General features: G+C 38.9%; 1 pseudogene; it reads right to left on the bottom strand.

Moving 5' to 3' along the window:
* Nucleotides 1-715: 715 nt before the first annotated feature.
* On the bottom strand, nt 716-2,149 carry LOC136320072 (glycylpeptide N-tetradecanoyltransferase 1 pseudogene; annotated as a pseudogene).
* Nucleotides 2,150-9,617: the final 7,468 nt, after the last annotated feature.

Below are 9,617 nucleotides of genomic sequence, written 5' to 3'. Positions count from 1 at the left end.
TCACAGATAGAGCAAAAAACAATTCTAAGATTTGTAGCAAAGATAAAGGTATCAAACTCCCTGATTTTAAACTATATTATAAAGCTATAGTATTCAAAACATTATGGTACTGGAATAAAAACAGACACATATACCAATGGAACAGAATTCTCTTTCATATACAGTTGACTAATATTTCACAAAGGAGCCAAGTATATTCAATGGGTAAAGAATAGTCTTGTCAATAAATAGTATTGGTAAAACTGGATAATAACATGCAAAAAATAATATTGGACTTCCATCTTGCATCATTCACAATAATGAACTCAAATGGAATATAATACCTACATGTAAGACTTAAAACCGTAAATTAATAAAACAAAATAAAAACTTCTTTCTATGTATATATTATGTATATACTTTTATTATTCACCTATTAACTCCATAATATGCCAATTATGAGCTAGTTTTCAATAATTACATTTCCTGATCACAGCTGCATAAGGATGTGATTAACTGGAAAACAGAAAAACCAGAAACTTGGCTAGAAGTGCCATCATGCAGTCTAGTCATTGCAATGCAATTGTCAAGTTCAGTGGTGGTTTGGTAAAGCCAGTTCACTTTTGTTCTTTACCAGAGATTCTCACATTTGTGAAAACTGGGCTGACAAGTGGTGGAGTTCCATTTCCTGGTTTGAATTCTCAGTGGTTTTATCCAGAATCTCACTGGTGACTACTTACTGTAACATCAGCTTTGCCCTCTCTGCCCGCATGCTGAGGTATTTCTAATTGTAAAGATAATACTGCAGGTTGCAGTTCTCTATGTCAAACTTGAACTTCTCCAGGAAGGTTTGGTTCTTCATCAGATCCAGTGCACTGAACACATCGAATTCTTTTATTTTGCCAGGAACCGGAGTGTCACTCATGAGGTCTAGAAGAGTGGTCTGGGTATAAACATTGTAGAAAGAATCAACATCTTTTAAACTCTTGTGGGTTGGATGGATCATGATGGTGAAGGGAAGCTATAATGTTTAGAAAGTCTATTATTTCACCATTTGCACTCTCCGTTCCAAAAGTATCAGTGATAGAACCAGTGCTTCACCTCCTCCTTGCTCATGACTGACATGAGGTGAAACTGCTTCAGGTATCTGGTGAGGAGCTGGCACACTACTGGAATGTTCTTTTTTCTATTGGTTGCAGTCCAGCTATATTAGGAGATTGTGGCCATCGGTAGAGCTTCACGGTAGCTGCATGCTCATATTTCTGTTCATGTGGAAGAACTTCACTTCAATCAGCTTCTATGGGTTTAGAGAATGATGCCAATAACTGCAGGTGTCACCAAGCTTTGATAATAGCACCCTTGCAATGTAAACACCTTAGAAAATGCCCTCCAGGTGAACCTGCTGGGTAATCTCATGGATCAGGACTGGAGCCTCTCTCTTGGAGCACAGTGTCTTGTGGGCACACAGGTAGTTGATCTCCACCATCTTCTTCTCCATGTTATTGATGTGACTGTGTGCTTGGATGACCATGCAATCCCCACAGTGTTGTTGGGTGAGACAGCCAGGCACTGGAGAGCCCACAAAAAAAAATTCCGAAAATAATCAAATCATAACACATTGTCATCATCCTCCACATAATTCTCACTCAGGAGCATGTGTAATTCTTTTAACACAACTTGGTTCCCAGGTTCAAGACATCCCAGGTGAAGCCTTAGACCAGGCTGTTGGGCTCCTGGCAGGTGTTGTCTTTGTCAGGATCCACAGGATCATGGGTGTTTACCACTTCTCTCCGTTTGGGGACAGGCTGTGGGTCCCCAAACTGAAAGCTTCTTTTTCTTGTCTCCTCCATTGTTTTGGCAGGTCCCTGATGCACTTAAAACAGTTCAGTGATCTTCTGTGTTTCCTGAAGCCTCTGTGCTGGCAAAGTGTTCATCACAGGATCGTCCTGGACTGCTGGATCTGTCTCACTGTCTTTCTCTTTCTTCTTTGCTTTCTTTTTCTTCTTCTTGGCTCCAGTGTCATTGGATTCACTCAAACAACCCAGGTTGTAGCTGTTGTCCTCCCTGTTCTCACAGTCGCTGCAGTGCTAATGGGTATGTGCTTCCCTTTCATTACCTGTGACCTGGGACATGTCTGTGATTTCACTGCTTTCTCATTCTTGTGGGCCATCTTGAATTCTAAGAACTGACCTCTACCACAAAACCTTTCTTTCTTTCTTTCTTTCTTTCTTTCTTTCTTTCTTTCTTTCTTTCTTTCTTTCTTTCTTTCTTTCTTTCTTTCTTTCTTTCTTTCTTTTTCTTTTTTCTTTCCTTCCTTCCTTCCTTCCTTCCTTCCTTCCTTCCTTCCTTCCTTCCTTCCTTCCTTCCTTCCTTCCTTCTTTCCATCTCTCTCCCTCCCTCCCTCCCTCCCTCCCTCCCTCCCTCCCTCCCTCCCTCCCTCCCTCCTTTCCTTCCTTCCTTCCTTCCTTCCTTCCTTCCTTCCTTCCTTCCTTCCTTCCTTCCGTGAGAGGAAGGAAGGCAGAGACAGACTCCTGCATGTGCCCTAACTGGGATCCACCCAGCAAGTCCCCTAGGGGATGATGCTCTCCCCCTCTGGGGTGTTGCTTTGTTGCTCAGCAACTGAGTTCTTCTTGGAACCTCAGGAGGAAGCCATGGAGCCATCCTCAGTGCCTGGGGGCAACTCGCTCCAATTGAGCCATGGCTGCAGGAAGTGAAAGAGAGAGAGAGAGAGAAAGATAATGAATTAGGAGGGGAGGGGGAAGGAAGAAGATGATCACTTCTCCTGTGTGCCCTGACTGGGAATTGAACCCAGGACATTCACACACTGGGCTGATGCTCTACCACTGAGCCAACCAGCCAAGGCCACAAAAACTTCTTAACATTGGTCTTGGAAACAATTTTTTGAATATGGCACTAAAGGCATAAGCAACAAAAGCAAAAAATCAACAGGTAGACTATATCAAACTAAAAACTTACAAACAGCAAGGAAAATATAAATAAAACAAAAAGGCCACCTATAGAACAATAGAAAATATTTGCAAATCATCTCTCTGATGTATTAATATTTAAAAAATAAAGGGAATTCATACAACTCAATAGCAAACAACCCTCTAAAAACAAATAATGTGATTAAGAAATGGAGTGATGAAATGAATAGACATTTTGCCAAAGAGAAATACAAGTAGTCAATAAGTACATGAAAAGATATTCAATGGCACTAATCATCGTGTAAATGCCAATCAAAACCACAATAAGATATCACCTCATACCTCTTAGAATGGCTATTATGAAGAAGACAAGCTATAACAAATGCTAGTGAGTATGTGGAGAAAAGGAAACCTTAGTGCACTGTTGGTTAGAATGTAAATTGGTACATCTACTATGGAAAATATTATGAAAATTCTTAAAAGAATTAAAAAACAAAACTACTATATCATCCAGCAGTTCCACTTCTAGAAGCAAAATTATGATCCTGAAAAGATATCTACTCTCCCAAGTTCATTGCAACATCATATATAATAGAAAAAAACATCAAAACAACTTTAGTGTCCATCAATGGATAAAAAGATAAGGAAAATGTGCTGTGATATATACATCTATATCTATATCTATGTGTATATGTGTGTGTCTCAATTTTTAGTCACACTGCCATTAGATTTAATTTAGATTTCTTTTTTGTTTGTTTTATGGCCTTCAAGGACTAGTAAAAGCATGTTTTAAATTAGGTTTATCCATGTATAAATTAAATGCACTGCATTTCACTTTTATCAAGTGTACATTTTAATGAATTTTGACAAATGTATAAAGTATTATTACCTCTGTGGCCAAGTATAGAACATTTGCATCAATGTGTATAGTCAATGCCCTCCCCACACCCGTAACAACTGGTGACTGCTAATCTGCTTTTTGTTCTCATGATTTTCCTTTTTCTATAATGTCATATAAATGGAATCATTCAGTATGTAAACTTTTGTATGAGGCTAGCTGCAGTTAGAAAAATACTTTTTAATTTCATTCATGTTGTATGTGTCAATGTAATTCATTCTTTTTATTGCTGAATATTATTCCATCATATGGCTGTACTATAATTTGCTTAGCCATTGGCCAATTGATGGATATTTGGGTGTTTGCATTTTGGGGGCTATAATGAAAAAACCAGCTGCAAACATTTGAACACAAATCTGTGTTTGTATATATGTTGTTATTGCAATAGCACTTTAGTCATTTCCCTGCATACAACTTCTCAAGTTCATGGTGTCAACAGAAAAGCATTCATAGTTGTAATAGTAACTTTCCTTCACAGCAAATTTTTAGTAGTTTTCATTCCTTTAGGCTTATTAGAGAAATGTCATATATTAAATAACTTTATTCATTTGATAATGCTATTAGATAATGTTAAACCACTTGCTTTGCATTAAAGGCTTCCAAGATTGATAATATACCTTTTCAGATATATTACTCACCCATTGCTCACTTTATGCTCAACTGTGCTCCGGGATTATTTACCTACACTTTAATACTTTCTTTTTCTGCTTATAGCATTAATTTAACTTTTTTTTAGTATTACAAATGTTCATGCACGTCCTCACTCAAAGAGTTAACAAAAAACTCACTACTCAAAGGGTTAAGTAGAATTTAGCTAAGTAAACATTTATTGATTGCCTATCATGTATAAGTTGCAATAATTTGTAGATACAAGTATCTCTGGCTGATCAAGTCGTATCAGTTCTTGAGTTTCTGAGAGCAAATAATGAGAGTTCGGCTAATGAGGTACTGGCCCTACTTAAATTTATTTTTTATCTTTTTGAACTCAGGTAGTTACAAGAGAGTTTTAAGCCCTAGACAAGTCTCTTGTATGTAATGGTTGCTTAATAAGTTCAATTTTAAATAAGTGTAATTGAACTCAATGATATGAGCATTGGGGTAGTTTTTGGGTAAGCATGGTGTGTTCATTTTTAGACACACTAGAATAGAGGTGTCATGTAATGTGAGAGGGAACTAAAGAGAGATAACACTTAAAGACAGCTTGAAGCAACAATTACATAGCCATAGTATTTGATGCCAAGGGAGTTAATAAGGTCCCTTAGGGAGAAAGTAAGAATGAGGAAAGACAGAACTGGGAAAGCTTTAGGGAATGCACACATTTCATACCTGCTCGCTAGAGTAGGACTGAGATAATTAAAGAGTGAGTGGGGTGAAGGCAGTAGAAGTGAGAGTATGCAAGGAATGGACAAGGTCATGGAGAGGGAGAGGATGGTAAAAGGCTTGAACATTTATTGAATGACTATTATGTGTCTGATTGAAAATTGGCAATTTACACAATTTACCTTATTTAATCTTTATAATATTTTTCATGAAATAGGTAATATTATTATTCTCCTTTGATAGGTGAGAAAGACTATGCTTAGACAATTTAATAAATTTTCTTATGCTAATATGGCTGGGAAGTGATGTAGCTGTGTTAATAATAAACATGGTGAGGTCACGTTGTTTCATGTCTGCCCTGTTTAATATTGATTCCTAGAGCTTAATTTAGTCCTTGGCACACTCTGTGCATTCTATAAACACTATTGATTGTATTAAATCAAATTTAGACCCATTTGGCTTCAAAGCTCATGGTCTGTGCACAGTACCTCATTGGATGATCACAGAAACCAAGGAAGGTGAAAGTTTGAATACACAGCAACATTTAGAGATGTTGATTTAGAAGAGTGCATTGAATTTTTCAGTATGGTAGGTAGCTGCTGGCAACTTTTAAATGAGCATTTTCCATGAGTAAACTTAGAAGTCAGAATGTAATAGGTTGGAAAATGCCAGGCCCAGAAAATGTTGGGATTGCACACTGGTCTCTGCACATGGCAGCAACACTCCACTTGTACAGAAGTAATTTCAGATTCTCAGCCCACTTCTGTTGCCTGATCGTGGGTGGTAGTCAGATACCAGCCCACACTGCTCCTCCCAACTTCAGGGCTCACCACTCACGTGCTAAGCAGCAGCCTCACTGATGCTTCCTCATGAAGTCTGAGAGCTTCCCCACCATCAAGGTAGATGTGGCTCCAAGTCTTAGAAAGAAACTCACTCAGGAAATCCTTTCCTTACCTCCGTTTTCATTAAAACAATATTTTTCTGTGTGAATGATGGATTCAAGCATTGTTTCTAATGAACTATTTAAAAAATTCTATAAATGGCCTAGTACCTCCTTTGGAATGTAACAGCTATTGTGTTGGTGCCTCCATTGAAACTTGTAATTTAACTACATCAGCAGATATTTGCAACACAGTGCAATAATGCATTTTGTAGAAGAGGTGTTCAGCTCTATAAAAGGCATTCAGCAAAGAAAAGGGTGATCACATGTCACTTGGGGGTGAGGACAGGGATGTGGTCAGGCAGGACTTCACAGGAATGTAATGTTTGGCTTGGGTTTTGAAAGATGGCAGCGTGTGGGCAGCACGGGGCTTTGGCAGTGAACGGCGTGTCTTCTTCCTGCAGCTCTGTCTTTCCCTTATTGCCTTCTCTCCAAATTCCTCGAGTATAGGTGGTGAACTACAAGTGCAGAGCATTGCATTTTTTTATTTGTTGAAATATTTTTTCCTGTTTTTTTCTTTCAGTTTATATAAAAAGCAGTTTTGCTGCTGTTGCTGGCTGCTTCAAGGTTTGCTCACATGCAGTCGGTAGAAAATAAAAAAGCAGAAGAAATGACTTAAACAAAACACAAAGGCAACATAATTACATTTTTCTTTTTCTTTTTCTTTTTTTTAAAGACCCAGGGAAGAAAGCTTTCCAGGAAGCAGTTATGGAAGAAGCTACTATTAAAGAAAAGGGACGACTATCAGGAATGTCACTCTGCCTACTGAATTGCTTTATATAGGCAAGTTGAGTCATAGACATCATTTAATGTGTTAGAATAAATTCTCAAAGATTTAACCAGACTAGGTAACATTAATATAAACGTGGTAATGAAATATTTGCAGCTGAATTTCAGACCATGCAGGTAGAACAAAAGAATGTTGAGGATGCTTGTCATTAGGTTATTTAAGACGATTCTATTCTGAGGTGAATAATGGTGGTGAAGAGAGTCTGGGCCTTAGAGTGGAGACCTGGGTTAAAATCTAATTGTGCTAATTTCTTTGGTTTTGACTTTGGGAAAACTACTGCCCCTAAGCCTCAGTTTTCTTATGTCTAAAATGAAAATGACGCTTGACCTGTGGTGGCGCAGTGGATAAAGCATTGACCTGGAATGCTGAGGTCGCTGGTTCAAAACCCTGGGCTTGCCTGGCCAAGGCACATATGGGAGCTGATGCTTCCTGCTCCTCCCTCCTTCTCTCTCTCTCTCTCTCTCTCTCTCTCTCTCTTTCTCTCGCTCCTCTCTAAATGGAATAAATAAAATCTTTTAAAAAATTAATAAAAAAAATAAAATGAAAATGGCAGTACCTTTGTTATATTTAGTTATGCAAACTAAATGAGTTCATGTACCTAATATACTTTACACAGTGCCTGGACCAAAGCAGTTGCTTGGTCAATATTGGGTATTTTCTCATTTCTCTTGTGTTCTTTTCAATCCCTTCTTTATCTCCTCATATCTTCCTTTCTACTTCTTTTCCCATTGAAAGGTAGGAAAAGAATTTATAGTATATTTAAAAAAAGTCTCAGTAATCATTAAAACTTCAGAATTAATGATCAGTACTTCCATAAAAAATAGCACAAGTAGATATCACTTGGAGGAGTTTACTGTTATTACTCTCATTATACACACAAGGAAACTAAGGTTTGAAGAGATTAAGTAATTTGTCAAGTTTAATCCCTAATAGGGGTCAGATCCAGGACTTAACCTTACATATTTTTGACTCTAAAGAGCAAGCCCCTAATCACAATTTACACTATTGACCAACAGTGAACCTGCTGTGACCTCAATTAAATCCTTCAGTCCTCATTTCTCCTGCTGCCCTTAAGCCACAGACCCCTCAGCCTTTACTTGAAGAGCACGGTTCTTTTCTTTTTCCTGTTGTTGTTCTGACCTTACATTTATCCTTATTAAATTCCACCTTGTCAGGTTTGGCTCATCTCTCAAGCCTGATAAGATCTTTTTGGCTCACAAAATGGAATACTGTCATCCAACATATTTTCTTATCCTTCCAAGGTTTGTTTCATCTACGAATGTGATACACACATATTTTCTGTCCTCATTCAAGTCATTGATAAAATTGTTGAACAAGACAGCCTGACGGCAAATTCCACGGACTGTGACATCATTTCATTAATCAGTATCCTCAAGAAATGGCTTTTCAATTTATTTCAAATCCATCCAATTGTATTAACATTCAATCTCTTTTTCTCCCTCTCTCTTTCATAAAGGTATTAAAAAAAGCTTTGTCAAGACTTTTAGCTTGATGAAGTCTAGATACCTGATGCCTACTGCATTTCCCTGATGTACAAAAGGGCCTGTCAAAAAGGGCCTTTTCAGTTTTCTTTTTTTTTTCTTTTTTTTTTTTTTTGTATTTTTCTGAAGCTGGAAACGGGGAGAGACAGTCAGACAGACTCCTGCATGCGCCCCACCGGGATCCACCCAGCACACCCACCAGGGGCGACGCTCTGCCCACCAGGGGGTGATGCTCTGCCCCTCCCGGGGGGGGGGTCGCTCTGTTGCGACCAGAGCCACTCTAGCACTTGGGGCAGAGGCCAAGGAGCCATCCCCAGCGCCCAGGCCATCTATGCTCCAATGGAGCCTTGGCTGCGGGAGGGGAAGAGAGAGACAGAGAGAAGGAGAGGGGGAGGGGTGGAGAAGCAGATGGGTGCCTCTCCTGTGTGCCCTGGTCGGAATCGAACCCAGGACCCCTGCATGCCAGGCCGACACTCTACCACTGAGCCAACCGGCCAGGGCCCTTTTCAGTTTTCAACCAAATTGTATGTATTACATATTGTTTTCTAAACTATTTTCTTTCAAAACTAATAAATTCCCATTCAATATTTTTATTTACAGATACTGAGCTAAAATGAAACTTAAATCCACAGATAACAGAACTCCTGATTATACGGTCTTTGTACAGAGTTTTTTTTACTGATGCCTCTTCTAAATACCATAGACTCACAGATAATTTTCTTAGGCATATTAATTTTTATAATTCATATATCCTTAGAGGAGGCTGTTTAAAGCTTCTAATTTTTTTCTAGATGAGATATTTGAAGATCAATTTCAAAAAGTTGACAAAAATCATAAAATTATACATAAGTCATCTGACTTAAATAAAAATATATTTCAATCAAGAATATTTTAAACCCAAAGTCTATGTGATTGTGTTTTCATTAGAGTGGGGCTATTAGGGAGTGACATCAAGACAGCAGTGTAGGGCTCTGGCTGGTTGGCTCAATGATAGAGCATCAGTCCAGTGTTTGGAAGTCCTGAGTTCGATTTCTGGCCAGGGCACACTGGAGAAGTGCTCATCTGCTTCTTCCTCCCTTCCCCTTCTCCTTTCTTTCTATCTCTCTCTTCACCTCCTGCAGCCAGGGCTCCACTGGAGCAAAGTTGGCCCAGATGCTGAGGATGGCTCCATGGCCTCACTTTAGGCACTAGAATAGCTCTGGTTGCAAGGGAACAATGGCCCAGATGAGCAGAGCATTGCCCCCTAGTGGGCATGCTGGGT

This window comes from Saccopteryx bilineata, chromosome 1 (assembly GCF_036850765.1).
Source record: "Saccopteryx bilineata isolate mSacBil1 chromosome 1, mSacBil1_pri_phased_curated, whole genome shotgun sequence".
Lineage (NCBI taxonomy): Eukaryota > Metazoa > Chordata > Mammalia > Chiroptera > Emballonuridae > Saccopteryx > Saccopteryx bilineata.
The sequence above is the reverse complement of the archived record's forward strand: the minus strand, read 5'-3'. Positions and strand labels throughout refer to the sequence as shown.